Source organism: Rissa tridactyla, chromosome 1 (genome assembly GCF_028500815.1).
Source record: "Rissa tridactyla isolate bRisTri1 chromosome 1, bRisTri1.patW.cur.20221130, whole genome shotgun sequence".
Lineage (NCBI taxonomy): Eukaryota > Metazoa > Chordata > Aves > Charadriiformes > Laridae > Rissa > Rissa tridactyla.
In genome coordinates, this window is record NC_071466.1 from 143458968 (window position 1) to 143476153 (window position 17186).

The window sequence follows — 17186 nt, forward strand, 5'->3', positions numbered from 1 at the left end:
TACATTTTCACAGGTATGTTTGAGTACTTTTTATGACTTAGAGACTCTGTTTCCAGAGTTTAGCTCTGTTTCAGAATCCTACATGATACAGTGAGGCAGCCTGAGAGAAAGCATTAATTTAAAACGCATGAACAACAATGGAATAATAGAAACATTTCTGTTCACTAAGTTTGGTGAATAATCACCTTTTTTTAATAATCAATCTGTACTTTTTCTATGCAGCTGTAATAATTTTTATGGGTTTTTTAAAATTTGGAGATGGTACTGTTCTGTGTCTCTCCTCCACGTGGTTGGAGGAAGTCCTCATCTCACATTTGTCAGTTTGCTGATTTTGTAGCATCCTTCTGACATTGGGGTGGTGCTGTTACAGCCCTGAAAGTATCAGTATGAATTTGAAAAAGTGGGGTGCTTGTTTGGTTTTGTGTGATTTTTCACTCCAGCAGTGGTTTGTTGGACTAGAAGCAAAGATGAGACCAGTCAGAATGTGGGACTGGTGCAGGAGAGTTCAGGGAAAGGTATTGCTTAATTTCTGTTCTTGCTGCTGTAAACAGGTCATCAGGTGTCTTGGTGATGATGGGGACCTGAATAAAGGGGAAGAAGCATTGGATTTTTCTGACTAGTATTGGGGAAGAAGCATTGGATTTTTCTGATTGTATTTCTGATTTAATTGACACACAAGTTTTGCTTTTCCCCTTAATTTCTGTTTTCCCTTTAGCTTCTGTGAGTCTGTTTTAAAATTTTGCCTATTGTCATTATTTAAATTTGAGTCCGGATGAAATCAGTATATTATGCCCTTGAGACTGACCAGTGTTTAGACTTCAGAAGCATGTGGGATTTGACATAACTTTTCCTGTTGTTTGTTTTTTTTTTTTTTTTTCCCCCCCTCAATCCCTCCCTTTCTGTCCTCTTGAGGTAATTATGTTTGTGATTGGAGGCGAGTCCAAAAGGCAATGAAGTTCACTTTGGGCTTCTTGATTTCTCCAGGTTTGGTCTGCGACTTTTCTATTGGCATACATCCGGTTACCTCAAGTAAGTAAGATTTCTCTGAAGGGTACTCAGAGTCAGTCAATCTGATCTTTAATGCTGCTCACGTTGACATTGAGGGGAGATGAATTGGGCCAACACTGAGCCCTTCTGAAACCTTCCTGTGATCTGTTATTTTCTTGCCAAAAATGCTGAGAGAGTCCAGAGTAACGTGGTGGTTGTTGGGGTTCTCTCCAAGTGCTGCTGTAGGTACCCAAGGAAATGTAACAGAGGAGGACAGTAATTCTCTTCATTATATGCAAATATTCTCCTTCCTCTGTTTTCTTACCTGTCTCTGACATTTGAAGGGAAGGAAGCAGGGAAGAACCAAACAGGGTTACTACTGATAGCGCTTTCATTAGTCCATACAAGTTTTGTCCTTCTATGCAAGCGGTATTTTATAAACAGGCTTGGAAAAATAGACTTATCTTGGAGGCCCCCAACGTTACCCTTGCATTTGGTGTCCTGGTGCAGCTGTGGGCCTATTGCTGTGTGTTTTTTCATTCCCTATGTTCTTCAGGGATTTAGCCTTGGCTAAGAATTGAGTGGAAAATGTGGCACTGCCTACCTTTTATTATGTTCCTGACATAGTAGAGGAAGCAAATTCTGGCCCTTCAGGGAAAGGAAAGGTGAGAGCCACCTTTCTGCTGAATGCCACAGGTTCTGCCAAAGGCTGCAAGGGGTGCAGTTTGGTAGGTCCTAGAATTGGGAGCAGCAGAGAGATAATAGTCCACTCATGCACTTGGCTTGCCAAGGACTGTTGCATACCTCTGTGCTGCTTCCGTAAAAGTTGTAAAGACAACTGCAGGCAAAGAACATCACCCATTTTGGGATAAGTGATGAGAGATTACAGTCTGTGAAGGAAAAAACACACACTGCAGTTGGGAAAGGCAAATGGTAGGTGAGGCTAAGAAAAAGAACTGCTGAAGCTTTTCTTTACTCTTGTGTAAATTATCATGACAGATGATGCCACACAATGACTCAGTCTTGGGGATATGGCAAAGATGCATTGACCTTGGGATGCTCTTTATGTAAGGGACAACTGAGAAATACACTGAGAGGGATTTTTCAATGTCAAGGCAGTAGTTCTGTTGTCTAACTGCTGTGGAAAATTTCACTTGTAGGACCTGTATGTTTCTGAGAGAAAAAAAAATAGTAATAAGATGTATTAATAAGAGGTGTACAACTAGCTTAAAATATGTACATTTGCTATTGGACATAACCAGCTTCTGGATATTTCTGTTGCAAGAAAAAGAATGAGGAGATAGTTGGGGGGTGTTAGACATTGATATAGGTAACATCTGTGTTTGTAGTAAATGAGACAAAATGTTACAGTATGTAAGATAAAGAACGTATGACATTTCATGCTGTAGAATTTAAGACAGTTATAAAAAACTTCAGCTTAGGCATAGAACATGTCTCCTGCAAGGCTGCTGTGTGTTTACATCCTGCAATAATTTTTTCATTACTTTTTGCATGTGTGCCATGCTCTGAATCATACTGACTGATGCTCTGTTGATTCCTGGGTCCTAGGAAAGCGGGGTTCTCTTCTTGGGTGATGGAGTACACCAGGGAAAAGATAGCTGCAGGAGCTTGAAATGGTTATTTGTTCCAGAAGTTTTCTTTCTGTTCATCTGTGTGCCACTTGAAATGATTCCTATATTTTGAGCTCTTTCATCTTGTTTCCACCCCTTTAAAATTTGATACTGGAGAAATTAATGTAACATTATTTATAATGTTTAAACTGCCTTATGTTATGAAAGTGAGAATTCCCACAGCAGCCTTAACTCTTCCTCCAGAAGAGAAAGGACATCAAGTGAGTGTCTTAAGTTACACCATTATGTAGGACTGAGTGCTAGGATGTACTGTTTGGCAAATATTTACATTTCAAATTTGGTCCAAGTCCATGGCAGTGTTGAAATATCATACAGTAATTGTGCTAAACGATCATATTACACTGGTAGATGGGCATAGGCTTGCTTCCCGGGATGCTAAACTGTGATTCACATCATCAAGGAGTACAAAAGAATCCGCATCCCTCTGAGAGAGAAGATAAATAGGATGTTTCAAACTTTTTTCTTGCATGCATGGTAATATGCAATTTTCTCTCCTTTCTGTTATGTTACTGAAATCAGTTTCACAGCAGATTGAAAAATTAGTATCCCATCTCTAATGGAGGTCTAGAAATTACCTCACTTTCTTTACCTCGCTGATCAGTGTCAGCTATAGGATTTCATATACCCTTTACTGTAATGTAAGGATTTTCTTTTCAAAGGTGTCCATTCTGCTAAGAATATAAAACTTTGTCATGTTGAGCAGAATGGCAAACGTGCTTTTTACTTTCTATGAAATAGACTTATGCATATTAAAAAGCTTGTCAGACATGAATTTCTAGTATCTGAACAATAAATCTGTTGTTAAAATGATTGAATGCCTTGCTAGCATGTGGTGTTGAAGCGGAGTGAAATACTGCTACTTATCATTCAAAATTAGATGCAGCGTATTGCAAAAGCTACTGTAGGAAACAACTCAGTAGAGAAATCAGACCTAGATGATTAGTGGAGACAGTCTTCAGTTATATCTTAAAACCACCATTTACTGTGACTTTTTTTTAATTCTTTTTTTTAATTTTAAAATGTCCATAAAGCACTATAAGCCCTAACTGTTTTGGACTGTGAGCAGGGTTATTGCTCCCAAATTCTTTCTACTACACCCAGCAGGAGTGAGGTGCAGAGAGGACAGCCTGGGATGTACTGTACAAATATAGGCAGAAAGTTTCTTGAAAATGAGATCAGACAAGCAAGGTGAGAAAGAGAAGTATGAGAACAGATTTAGTTAACTTATTTGGCTGTCTTACAGAAACAACTTGATGACCTGGTTGTGTCAAAGGCGCATATTTATAAAAAGTGTGTAAAGTGCTGGGATGTTCCACAGTTGGGCCAACACCTTGTTCCTGTCTGATTTGAGTGACTTCTTGGCATTGGTCTGTCTGCTTTGTCACATGAAGAGCTTGTCCAATTAAATGGATGATGTTAGATCAGGTCTTCAGGAACATTGTTAGAAGTCCTGCTAAGGTGGCGTGAGGAAAAGAAAGTTCTTCTGGGCAGGAGCCTTGGGGTTGGCCTTTGGCCAAGTCAGGGTAATTTTGTTTACAGGGGTTTCTGTTTTAAACTGGATTCTGAGGCCTCGAGGCAGAATTCTAAATTATCCTGTCCTGTAAGTTACTAAGTAATATGATATAGCTAAGCTTTAATGTGTCATAAACTTAAATCTCCATATATGAGAGCACCCCACTGGCAAAAGGTAAATTATTTATGGGCAAAGGAAAATCATTTCTCCCAGAGATATTGTTAAGAGCTATTCACTAGCTCTTCTCAGGTTGCTTCAACCTAGAATATTTGCCCGCATCATTAATTAACTTAAGGGGTTCTCTTTGGTGCTACCACTGTCGCCAGGAAAACATGTTTTCTTATTACTGCTTCTCCCTTGGGATATCGGATTTGTGGTCCTCTCCCACAGGTAGATTTTTATTTAAGTTTTTTAACACGGAGAAAAACTTTCACTTGACTCTTTAGTGACATGTATAACCGTGTCTCCTTATGAATGGTAGGGTGAGGCTGTCTCTTACTCATTTGTCACTGGAAGAATGTGTCACTGATGGAGCACCATTTTCTGCTCTTTCTTAGCTTGTTGTCCCTATTGCTTGTCACCAACCTCCTGCAGAGCTGTGGTCCCTGGATGCCTTCCATGCAGCAGTTCTTGAGCATGGCTGCCTCTGAAAGCAACTGGGGGGTGCTTTTCTCTGGTCTGAGATGGCCCATGGTACATGTTTTGTTGCTTGCAGTGTATTGTCTCCATCACTGTGATGAAATGGAGAGGCCTCATTTTTAATAGTGATATGTATATGTTTATATGCTAGCCTATTGGACAGCTGCGAACTAAATTGAATTCCTTAAAGCAGTAGTTTTCAGTCTTTCTATTGTCAGACCTTAAGCATTTTCTTCTGGAGGCTGTCTGTACAGTCAATTCAGGCCCATTTTGAACTCTGATTTTTCAGCTGCTGGATTTAAATTCTTGACCCAGCTGTTCATGTCTGCTCTGCCCACCACGCTTCTGCTGCTCAGCTCCAGAGAGGCTATGTGTTCGTCTTAAGGAACCAAGAAAATGAACTTATTAGAGTACAAAAACTTTCATTATCAGTGGATTCTTTCTTTCTTTTTATTCCTTTGCATAAAATTATTGCCCTCATGATCCCTGAAGAATTTCCTTCAGTGTAGGAGAGAGAAATTAGGTCACAATCTCTGTAGCTCCATGTTGGACGTAGGTGGGAATTTCAGGAATTACACGACTTTCCTTGCTAGTAGCCCTGATCTCCTCCACGTCATTTTCAAAGGGATAGCTCTGTTACTCAGCTAGGTTTCCCCCGAGCAGAAGTCAGAAGTCTTTTCCTTATGTACTCTACCTTTCCTTATATACTCAAGAATTTTTTTATAGTGTATCATTATGGATTGTAGAAGTCATTGCTAAGGTTTTTTGCCAAGTCCATTGTTTGGGCTGAAAGTTCAGTGCTTTTGAAAAAAAAGTTGGTAGGTAAAAAGAATAGCCATTAATCCTAGTTCTTTCCCTTCGATCAAGCTAGTTGATCACTCTTGCCCTTCGAGTTCCTGCCGTTGCGGTACTGGGAGGCTGTTAGCTTGTTCTCTGCCCTGTGCTGTTCTTGACTATGCTACTCAGCTGTTTTATCTTTTCCATCCTGCCAGTTCCCTTACCGCCTGCCTTTATATTGCCCTCAGGCTGACATAGAGATTAATTGTGACCTAGTATTGTAGAATTTTTCCTGTCCTCACTCCACAAATGTTTAAGAAGGAAAACGGGAATTAGGAAACAAATGGTCAGTTAGCTAGGATTTGGTGTGCAGCATAGGAGGACAGAGAACACAAAGCAGTAGTGTTAATGGGAAAAATATGGCATAAATGCATTATTGCTGTATAGAGCTTAGGATGGGAGAGATGGAAAGCCTGTTGTATTTCCTCTAATTTGCCCTCAGTGGTGGGTTTCAAAGGGTTATGGAGAGAATCCCCAACGTAACTCACCAGGAGACTTCCTTTTCTAAGTGGGCTGCATCAAGCAAGTCCCAGACCCTTTTCTGATTTAATTATTTGATTGAGTTGAGGGTTGATAAAATCTATTTGGATTTTGATAAGATATTCAGTGACAAAGCCAGGCTTGACTGTACGTTGCTAGCAGTGGTAAGAATGGGGGAAGCCACTGTGAGCATGAAGAGTGAACTGTGTGTGCCTAAGAACAGAAATGGGATTTGGTGCCTGTGACTCTGAGCAGGACAGATGACAGATCTGTGGGGAGCAGTTGCAAAAGCATGAAGTCATCCTTACAGAAAAGTGAGTTTGAATTGGCGGAGAAAGTAAGCTTAAAGCACAATCCGACTTTGTAGAGGCTCTGTCTCTGACATAAGCACAGAGTGTTGACACTGTGGTTATTTTGGATTGTTCTCAGCCTAAATAAGCTGAAGGGTGATGGATTTGTCACACAACACTACTGATAATAATAAGTATGTTAATACCAGTTACTGGGCAAAACTCATATAATGATGTATATCTTTTGGTCATATTAATTTTTGTAATCTTTTTTAAACGTTTGTGCAATTTAAGGTGAAAACAGAAAACTAGGTAGTTTCAGATACCCTTTTTTTAGAGTGGATTTAATTTCAAAATGTATTTGCTTTTTTGTAAACATACTTTTAAAAATATAATGTCTAACAATTAGCTTATATTGTCTCCAGGGGGTTATTTTTAGCCTAAATAGTGTTTATTTATCCAATTGATGTTTAAGAGTTATATGCTTCTCTGACAGCATTTCCTACATTCTTCTTACATGCCTTGTGCATGCTAATATTAGAAACAGTCGGGAGGAAGTTAGTGAAGGCTGTATGTTGTGACAGGTACATTTTGTTCACTATTTTGATGTTAATTTTTTAATGGTTGCTATACAATTTAAACTTAACGTTGTGAGTGGCGTTGCTTAAAATATATGTTATTAAACTGTTTTTTTTTCCTTGTGGCTTGTGATTCTAAGTTCTGTTCACCTACTAGAAAGTAAAGATGTGCTAACAGCTAGTTTCTGTATGGGAGACCTCACGCAGAAAAATTGTCAAGTGCGCTCTTTGTCCCGCCACACCTATGATATTTGGTGCTGTTTGGGTCATTCCAGAGACACGCATGATGGGCAGAGGACTCCAGGGGTCAATTGAATATTGAACAGTTTTGAATAAGAAAATTGGTAAGCTAGCAAAACTGGTATTCTTCCTTGTAATTCATTATTATAACCTTGTCAATTAAAAAAGAAAATTTGTGAAAAGCCGGAGAGTATGGCTGTATAAGAGTACTATTTTTTACCTTTGGCATTTACTGACATTTGTATATGGCTGTCTTTCAAAGCGAATGGCTGAAATAAAAATATTGGGGGCAACACTGACCTTTGTTAAGATTTTTTTGTAAGTCACAAGTGTTTGTTGCTTTAGTCTTCATTCTGCTTGTTTGGTTTGTTTTTTTGTTGTTTTTTGTTTTTTTTTTTTTTTTTGGGGGGTGTGGTTGGTTGGTTTGGATTTTGTTTTGTTTTTGTTTGTTTGTTTATTTTTGCTTTAAAGCTGCCCACAGCGCATCTTTTATTTGTTGGTATGATGTACTATGCAATGAAGACTTAAGCCGGCAAAGAGCTTCTGCCAAGGAACGTAATTTTTAAATGTTTCCTGCTTTTGTATTTTCATGCGAGTGCTTCCTTTGATAACAGCACAGAACAATACAGAACAATACATAGACTCAACTCTATGTTTTGTTTTGTTTTTTTTTTTAACAATTGTTACTTGTTCGGGAACAGTGGTTTACAGTTGGCTAGTACCAGTCATCTACAACTGGTGGATGAGGGTGCGGTTGAGGGAATCCAGCCAAGCTCAGACAAATTCCTGTTTGTTAAAGCATTCAGAGCAACCCAATTTGAAAGGTAGTAAAGGAGGCTGATGAACCTCAGATGAATGAGAAGATAGTAGCAGTAGGTGGAAAGAAATAAAGACTTGGCATGGAAATTTTCTATTTTAAGGGAGGGTGTGTGAAGAGAGAGAAAAAGACTGATCTTCAACATTTTTATAGGTTAAAATACTGAAACTGTTTAGTGATTTTTTTTTTGTCCAATTTTTTTTTCCCTGCGCTCAATTTACAGAAAGCTGCAGCTATATTTGTGTACCTTTGTTTCAAAATAACATCTGTTAATTCACCTTATGCATTTTTATTTGCATTGTCATAATTCCATGGATACCCACTCAAAAAAAACATATGAAGTAAGTACTTAAAGTTGAAAATATACAGTATTATTATACACGCTGTCCTATCTTTTAATTTGTTAGTCTTCCAAGATTCTTAAAAGAAAGCTTTTGATTGCTTTCTGACATGTACAAGAAGGGGAGGTTCACTGCAACCTGAAGATGGGAAAAATAATGAAAGAAAATTGTGTACTACTTTTCGTATAGCTTATTATCATTATAGACTGTAGAAGCCATCATCAAGGTTGATGGTGGGGCTGTGAGTTTAGTGCATTTAAAACAGTTTAGGGGTACAGTTAGGTAATGAATACCTAAATATAATACTCAAGAAATCCTACTTGGAGAGGGATATTAAATGTTTGGTTTCAGCTCTTAAGTCTATTCTCCACCTATTAAGTTAAATTAGGGATTTTCAAGTGGTAACAATTTCTCTCTTCACTGACTGCTGTGAGATTCTTGTCCCTTCCTGTGAGAGTATAGCACTTGGCGTTTCAAGACTGCATATGGTCTCTTATTTTAAGTGAAGCACCGTCAGACTCTCCATCATGGTGTGTCTACTGACCAAGTGACACAGATGACAAGGTGCTCACAAATGTCCTCTCAAGGGACCGGTGAGACTTCTGGTACTGTAAGAACATGGCACATGAGCGTGTCACCATGTGATGGGAAGGTTGTTGCATGAGATTGGCTGCGTGTTTATTATTCAGCAAAAACGGAGGCATTTTCCTCCCATTTCAGTAACTTCTTTTATGCAATGGGAGTGCATTATGGGAGCGTCAGGAAAAAGAGAGAAAGGAAACAGGCTGCAGGCCCCTGGGGAATTAGTCTGCCCACAGCTGTGAGATAGTCAACAAAGATTACGGGAAATGGGCTTTGGGGGAGATGTTATAAAAATGGATGGATGCCAGACTAGATGCTGTACTCATTCAGAGATTCCCAAAGGATGGTTCATGTGCTGGTTGTGGTACCTGAGCATGCCCATGCAGCAGAATTATCATGCAGAGAATGTGCATAAAGCATTGTCATGAAGGTATGTAGCTGAGCAAAGTGATTTTGAAACTTCTGTACTTGATGAGCTCTGGTCTCCTCTACTGTAGGGCCTTTGACATTCCTATGAAATATTTATAAACATCGTTCTTGTTCTTAAAACTGTATTTATCTTTTGACCTCCTAAATATTTAACTGTGCTTCAGAGATCCAGAGTGCTTACTGTGATGTAATGCTTACTGCTGATACTGATGTGAACAACATGTAATTTTTTGACAGTTTTCACAAAACTGCTGAACAAAAGTAGCTGTGTAATGCGGGTGACTGTATGTGGAACTGCGAGTCATGGGAGCAACTCGAAGCCAAGTATTACATCAGACTCTGCATACCAGGCAGCAGTTTGGTTTGGCCCTGCTGGGTTATTGCTGCTCTCAGAGTTTGTGACAGCAAGTCTACTCATGACTGGCAAGTTTTAATCTAGATTAATGACATTAAATAGGGGTCACGCCATTGACTGTTGTGGTCAGATACTTGATACTATTCTACAACTGGCAGGCTTCATGCTTATGATGGCTCTTACGGAGCAGATATGGTAAGGATAATAGCACTATAGAGGTGATACACAAGCCAAGGGTGACAATCTGTGTCATGGAAATTTTCCTAAGATGCTTCCAGCCTGATGAAAGGCTTGTGTCTGCATGACCTTATGCATCTTGGTACCCATATCAGTATGTCTGCACTGAAAGAAGCGTACGGAGGGAGTGGGGACACTGATTTAAATTGTCCTGAAACAAATACTGCTAAGCGCATAACCTGTGGGTGGCCAGCGCAAACATTCCTCAATGCTATGAATAAGCCAGCACTCCTTGAATGCAGAACAGGAAACAGTGGTGTAGGCATATGCCAGATATCAATGCCATTTCAAATACCATTTTAAAAGTATTTATAAATGCAGTTGCTTCAGAGTGGTGAGCACCCAAAATTAAATAAATATTGATGTTTGTGATGTTACTATCAGAAAGGGTATTGAATCTGTTATACCACTGGCTCCCTTGTTGTTAGGGTTCTAAGGTGAGATCACTTGCAGAATTACTCAGGTTCGAAGGGACCTCCAGGGATCATTTAGCGCAGCATCTGCTCAAAGCAAGATCAATGCTGACTTCAGGCTAGGTTGCTCAGACTTTGTCCAGGTGGGTTGTGAAAATCTACATGGATTTAGATTTCACAACCTCCTGGACATCTGTTCCAGTACTTCATAGCAGTGATATTTTTTAATGTTCTGTGGCAACTTCAGTTTGTTTTCTCTTGTTCTTCTGCTGTATACCTTGGTAAACAGCCTGGGTCTGCACTCTTGGTAACCTTCTCTTAGGAACTGAAAGGCTGCTGTTACGTTCCCCCAAAACCTTCGCAGGCTAAACAAGCCCAGTTTCCTTAGCCTTTCCTCACAGATCCAGTGCTCTAGCTCCCTGACCATCTTGGTGGCCTTTGACTGGACTCACTCAAGTTTATCAGAACCTTTCTTGTACTGGAAGGCCTAAACCCAGATTCAGTAGAGTGTTGAGTAAAGGAGAATAATCACTTCCATTATCTACTGTGTATGCTCCTGGGGATACAGTTCAGTAAGCTTTTAGCCTTCATTGCTGTCACAGCATAGTTCTGACTCCTGTTTAGCCTAATGTCCACCAGGATCTGCAAATAATTTTCAGCAGAACTCCTTTCCTCTGGCCTGTCTAGGTCCCTCAAAATAGGTAGCCCTGTCCTGGAGCATATTGTCTGTGTCTGCTAGTTTGCTGTCACCTGCAAACTTCATGAGAGGGTACTGTGTCACCTTCTCCAGGTCATTGATAAAGATCTTAAACAGGACAGGCTGCAAGACAGACCCATGGGGTACTGTACTTGTTACTGGCTGCCTACTTAGAGTATGACCCTTCAACCACTATTCTTTGAGTCCAACCTTCCAACCAGTTTTTTAGCTATCTGGTTGTCCACCCATCCAGACTGTGATGTTGTAACTTGGATAACAAGAGTACTGTGAGAGATGGTTAAAAAGACTTGCTGAGGTAAATGACATCCAGTGCTCCCCCATTGTCTACAAATCCAGTTGGTTTATCGTATAAGGCAATCAAGTTGGTCAGGTATGATTTATCACTGGTAAATTTGTGTTGACTGTTCCCACTCACCAAGACCATCGGCGCATGCCCAGAAATGCGTTTCAAGAATACCCGCATCACCAGTACACGCTGTGGGCTGACTGTCTGGAAGGCAGGACCTTGAGGTCCTGGTTGACAGCAAGCTGACCATGAGCCAGCAATGCACCCTCGTGGCAAAGTCAGGCAACAACATTCAGGACTGCGTTAGAAAGAGCATTTCCAGCAGGTTGAGGAAGGTGGTCCTTCGTCTCTGCTCAGCACTGGTAAGCCAGTGTTAAGCCAGGTGGTAAGCCACCGTCTGGAGTACGGTGCCCGGTTGTGGGCTTCTCAGGAAAAGAAAGGTATGGATGTATTGGAGCTAGTCCAGCAAAAGTCCACAAAAATTACTAAGGGACTGGAGCATCTTTCATATGAGGAGAGACTGTGAGAGCTGTGACTGTTCAGCCTGAAGAAGAGAAAGCTCAATGGGGAGAAAGCTTACCGATGTGTATAAATACCTGATGGGGGGAAAATGAAGAAGAGGGAGACAGACTCTTTTCAGTACTGCCCACTGACAGGACAAGAGGCAATGGACACAAAACATGACATTCCATGTGAACACAAGAACAAAGAAAATTTTTTTCACTGTGAGCATGGTCAAACACTAGAATGGGTTGCCCAGAGAGGTTGCAAAGTCTCCATCTTGGGAGATACTCAAAACCCAGCTAGACACAATCCTGGGCAACCTGTTGTAGCTGACCCTGCTTGAGCAGGGGGCTGGACTAGTTGATCTCAAGAGCCTCCTTCCAACCTCAATGATTCTGTGATTTTCCCAGGTACCAAAGTGAGGTTCACCAGCCTGTAGTTGCCTGGATTGTCCTTTTTCCCATTTTGAGGACAGGTTTGCCTTTCTCCAATTGCAGGAGACCTACCATAACCTCTACAAACTTTCAAACATGATATTGAGTAGTCACATTGACTGATTCTTTTCAGTACCCTAAAATGCATCCTACCTGGTCTCAAGGACTTCTATGTGTTGAGATTTTTTTAAGAGATACCCTGACTCTGTTCTCTTCTGCTACTGATAGTCCTTATCCTCTTTGAACCCTCTCTCTGGACACAGAGGCCTGAGACCTTCCTCATGAAGGCAGAGGCAAGGAAGACATAAAGAACCTCAGCCTTATTTGTATCTGCTGACAGTATATCATCCGGCCCCCAGCAGGCCCATGTTTTCCTCTTTTACTCTTTCACTGTTAATGTAGCTTTTCTTGTTGCCCTTGATGTTGCTTGCCAGTTTCAAATTTAGGTGGGCTTTGGCTTTCCTGGCAACACTACCTGCTAGGTAGGGTTTCTGTATTCCTGCTCTTTAACTTGCCCTCATTTCAATTTTTGGTGAATGTCCTGTTTGTGTTAGAGCTCAGACCTATGTTCCTTGTTTAGCCAAGCCAGTCTCCTCTGTGTATGCTTATTTTCCTGAGTAGTAGAACAAACTGTTCTTGTGCTTTGAGGAGGTTGCCATCAGAGACCTGCCAGCCTCTCCTTCTCTGGTTTAAGAGCTAGAAGGTCACTCATTCCAAACCAGGCTACTGATTTTCCTGATACTGCAGGCCTGGACTACATGTAATGTAGGTTTTAGTGATTAGTGACGTGACAGGCCTTCTGTGAGGCTGTAGTAAATACAACTCCTGATCTTGCAAAGCCAGTAGTACATATGTAATATCAGACATTGCGTTCAGAAAATCCTTGGTTATTGCTGCACTTGGGTCACAACAACCCCGTGCAGCATTACAAGCTTGGGGAAGAGTGGCTGGAGAGCTGCCTGGCAGAAAATGACCTGGGGGTGTTGGTTGACTGCTGGCTGAATATGAGCCTGCAGTGTGCCCAGGTGGCCAAGAGCACCTGGGCTGTATCAGGAACAGTGTGGCCAGCAGGACTAGGGAAGTGATCGTTCCCCTGTACTCGGCACTGGTGAGGCCCTGCCTTGAGTACTGTGTCCAGTTTTGGGACCTTCACCACAAAAAAGACATTGAGGTGCTGGAGTGGGTCCAGAGAAGGGCCACGAAGCTGGTGAGGGTTCTGGAGAATAAGTCTTCTAAGGAGCGGCTGAGGGAGCTGGAGTTGTTCAGCCTGGAGAAAAGGAGGCTGAGGGGAGACCTTATTGCTCTCTACAGCTACCTGAAAGGAGGCTGTAGTGAGGTGAGGGTTGGTCTCTTCTCCCAAGTAACAAGCAATAGGACAAGAGGAAATGGCCTCAAGTTATGCTAGGGGAGGTTTAGACTGGATATTATGAAAAATTTCTTTACTGAAAGGGTCATTAAGCATTGGAACAGGCTGCCCAGGGAGGTGGTTGAAGCACCATCCCTGGTGGTATTTAAAAGACGGGTAGACAAAGTGCTTAGAGATACAGTTTAGCGATGGTTTTTGTCAGTGTTAGGTTGATGGTTGGACTAGGTGACCTGAAAGGTCCTTTCCAACCTAGGCAATTCTATGATTCTATGAAGTAGTATACCTATGCTATCACATGGAGGTAGATTATCTGAGTCCCGAAAGTGGACTAGATGTGTTGATACAGTGTTACAGCTGAGCTAATCATCCTTATCTCTCAACAGGATTAATTAGGTCAGGAGCAGCACTGTCCTCATGCAATTACACTGTCACTGGTTCTGCAGTAAACTTGGTCAGCACTAGTTTAGAGTAAAAGCTGTATATTTCATACAACAAACCCAACCATGAATAACGGATTTATGGATTTCCACTGAACTATGTGCTTTCTAGCTTTGGACTGGGCCCTGACTCCTTCACTAGTAGCAGTCCAGATGCAGTGGTAATTTTTTTTTTTCCTAGTCATTAAATCCTTCATCTGTATTTTGCTTTTTTGGGCCATTAGATAGCTTATCTGGAGAGCTTATCTGTTAGAACATTTATCTTTCCTCTATCAGTACCTAATATTCTTAGGAAAGTCTCACTTTCTGGCATATTAACTTTATTTTGTTATTAGTGCTCAGTATTTCATTTAATTTGCTGGTAAAGGACTTTATGCCTTCAGAGGAGGTTTCCCTCTGAGCTTCCCTTATTTTGCATGCTAGTTAAACTCAAGTTAAAATTCATATGTGGGGCCTGAGGAGGAAAAGAGGAATTTTTCAGCTATGCTTATATATAAACAACTTACTTATTTTAAATAAAGTGAGTTATAAAAGCCAGTATTCTCCTTTAGTTTTAATGTTTGCTTATCTTACAGCTTGGGCTGTGGAAATCAACGATTGATTCTTTTCTCTTTTAAAATTCTAAACATTTCCTTCTTTAGCATCAAGAAGGACTTTTCCTTGGGCACTGTTTTCAGTTTGCATAGAAATATAGGGCTGAAGTTGAATAAAAAACCTCCCATAATTTCATGTATCCAGCTGCTGTGGGGCAGAATTGCCCCTTACAAAGGTGTTCGAAAACCTTCATTATAAAGAGAAGAGTAGCCGACTGCTCTCCTAAAAATCAACTTTTTAATTTTTAGCTTTACAGTGTTTAACAAGACACCATAATAATAAATTTCTTAACTCAAGTGTCTTTTCAGTCTTCCTCTTGGCTAGCCTTTGCATTAACTTTAACACTAGAGGGCGATTGAAACACTTCAGTTCTTTCAGAAAAACAACTGGGGAATTGCTTTCATTTTTTCTGAAGAAAAATAATAATAATAAAAAACCAACACAAAAACCCTGGAGAGCAGAAGAACGGCTTTCATTTTTCATTACCAAAAGAAATGAGTTTTGTTAACCACCTCTTATACAATGTTAATTTTTAGCACTTAATTTGCTTTGTTTCTTCCAGTCCTTTTAAAAACTAAAAATCTAGCTTCTCACTTTCTATCTTTCTTTGTGCATTTATACCTCTGTTGTGCAGTTAGGCTGATCAGCAGTGAAGGAGGGAGAATAGTTTCACATTTTAGTAGCTATGAAGACGTGCTGCTTCTCCTTCCTGTATGATTAGCTGGCTGTTTTGAACCACCTTGTTTTGAAACAGACACAGATGCCAGAGATGGGAATGTATTCAAAATCTCTACTGTTAATTTTTCTCGAGAGAGGAAAAGTTTATTTCATAGCACTTAGAATTAATTTTGTATTTTTTGTTAGTATGTAATTTTAAATTAAATGCCCAAACGCTCAAGTTGATCTTTTTGTATTCTATACTTTGCTTCAAAGTCATCTTTTTTACCCTAGCAGAGCTTCAAAATAGCAACTCCTGTCCTTCCAGATGTTATTCTACCCTCTCAGCAATCAGAAAACATAATCCAATATGAAGACTTAAGAAAGGAAAGGTCAAACCAGTAAAAATTGATTCTTTTCAGAGCTCACATGAAAATTGCCACAGGAGTTCTTCTTGGCTTAAACCTACAATTGGAAACGTTACACTTTTTATTAAGAAAGTGTGGTGAAATACATAGTGAAGCACAGTACTTTTTGTAAATTGCTTCAAGGGTGTATCGTCAGAGGTGTGATATTCATCTGTTCTGGCTGTAAAATAAGAATCTATTCTGTCCTGTGATTTGGTTTCTTATGTATCTTTTGGGGCTTTAGTTCCCCTCTTCCTGTTTTGAATCCATTACGCTTGCTGCAAGTGTTGAACAATGTTTTTCAGCAGCCGAGTGATCAAATGTTTGTTTGCACTTGAACTTTGAATGGTGTTTGGAACAGTAACAAAGTAGTATCAGTAAACCTTTAAGAAAGAAACTCTGTCTCTTGTGGTTTGTGAAAGAGATCAATCTGATTTTTCCTTGACTTGGTGTCAGATGATTTGTTTCCTTCTCTACAAATTATGTGATCTGAAAAGTAACCCGTGCCACTTCTAGGGACATATTGCACCCTAGCAATTTTATAGTGACAGTAAGGACATAGTGTTTTCTCTTTCAAGCTAAGCTTCTGGAATTGTGTATTTATAAGAAAATCCTGTCTATTTTTATGAAAAGCTTTTCTCTAGCTTTCAGAGCTGGAGAGAAGAATTAAAATACCTTAGCTATAGGCACAAGCAATAAGAGAAAAAAAATGTATATTTTATTATTTTGGAGAAAACAGAAAAAAAAAAACAACTGGTTTCAGGCAGCGGACTGCGTGGTTTGGCTTGTGACGCTGACACTGATGCAAAACTATGAATTGCAGTTTTCCTGGGTTTGAGGAGAGAAAGGCCTGAGATGGACTCACTGAGAGTGGAAGGGCTTTATCTCTTTTTGTTGTGATATCCTGAAAGTGCTGCAGTTTTTTTGTGCCTTTGCTTGATTTCTCCCATCATTTATGTTGCAGAGAGTATCTGTTATCTCTGACACTTCCTTGGCAGTTTTGGACATAACAGGCAATCTCACCAGCCTATGTTGGTTGGTGGGACAGATTTTGGAAATGGTTGATGCTTGCTTAATTTCTTCATATGGGGTTCTGCAAAGTGGGAGGCTGCTTGACTTTTGGCAGTGCCATAGTACTACTTTAATAAGAGCTGGTTTTCCATAGAAATGATTCTAAAAAATATGCAGCAGTAGAGCACTTTTCTTTCTCTTATTGGTTCTGGGTCAAAAGAAGGAACCAATTAAAATGAGCAAAACTGTAGCATTTTCATTTTGTTCCTAACTGCCAGCCTGGCAAATTGAGGGATTGTAGTAGGCTTTATTTATAACCAATAGAAGAGAAGTTGCTGAGGGACAAATTTTTTTCCTGTCATACTTAATTGTTCAGTTGTGA

General features: G+C 40.2%; 1 protein-coding gene across 2 annotated transcripts in view; it reads left to right on the top strand.

Annotated features, from left to right (window-relative positions):
- Positions 1-17186, top strand: part of TSPAN9 (tetraspanin 9) — a 189599-nt gene that overhangs the window by 10198 nt on the left and 162215 nt on the right. Inside the window, exon 2 of one of the 2 annotated variants that reach the window (XM_054216315.1) lies at positions 985-1029. The exons of the other annotated variant lie outside the window; for it this stretch is intronic. The gene's annotated coding sequence lies outside the window, so the exon portion shown is untranslated. The remainder of the gene's footprint in view (positions 1-984; positions 1030-17186) is intronic. 2 annotated transcript variants of the gene reach the window in all.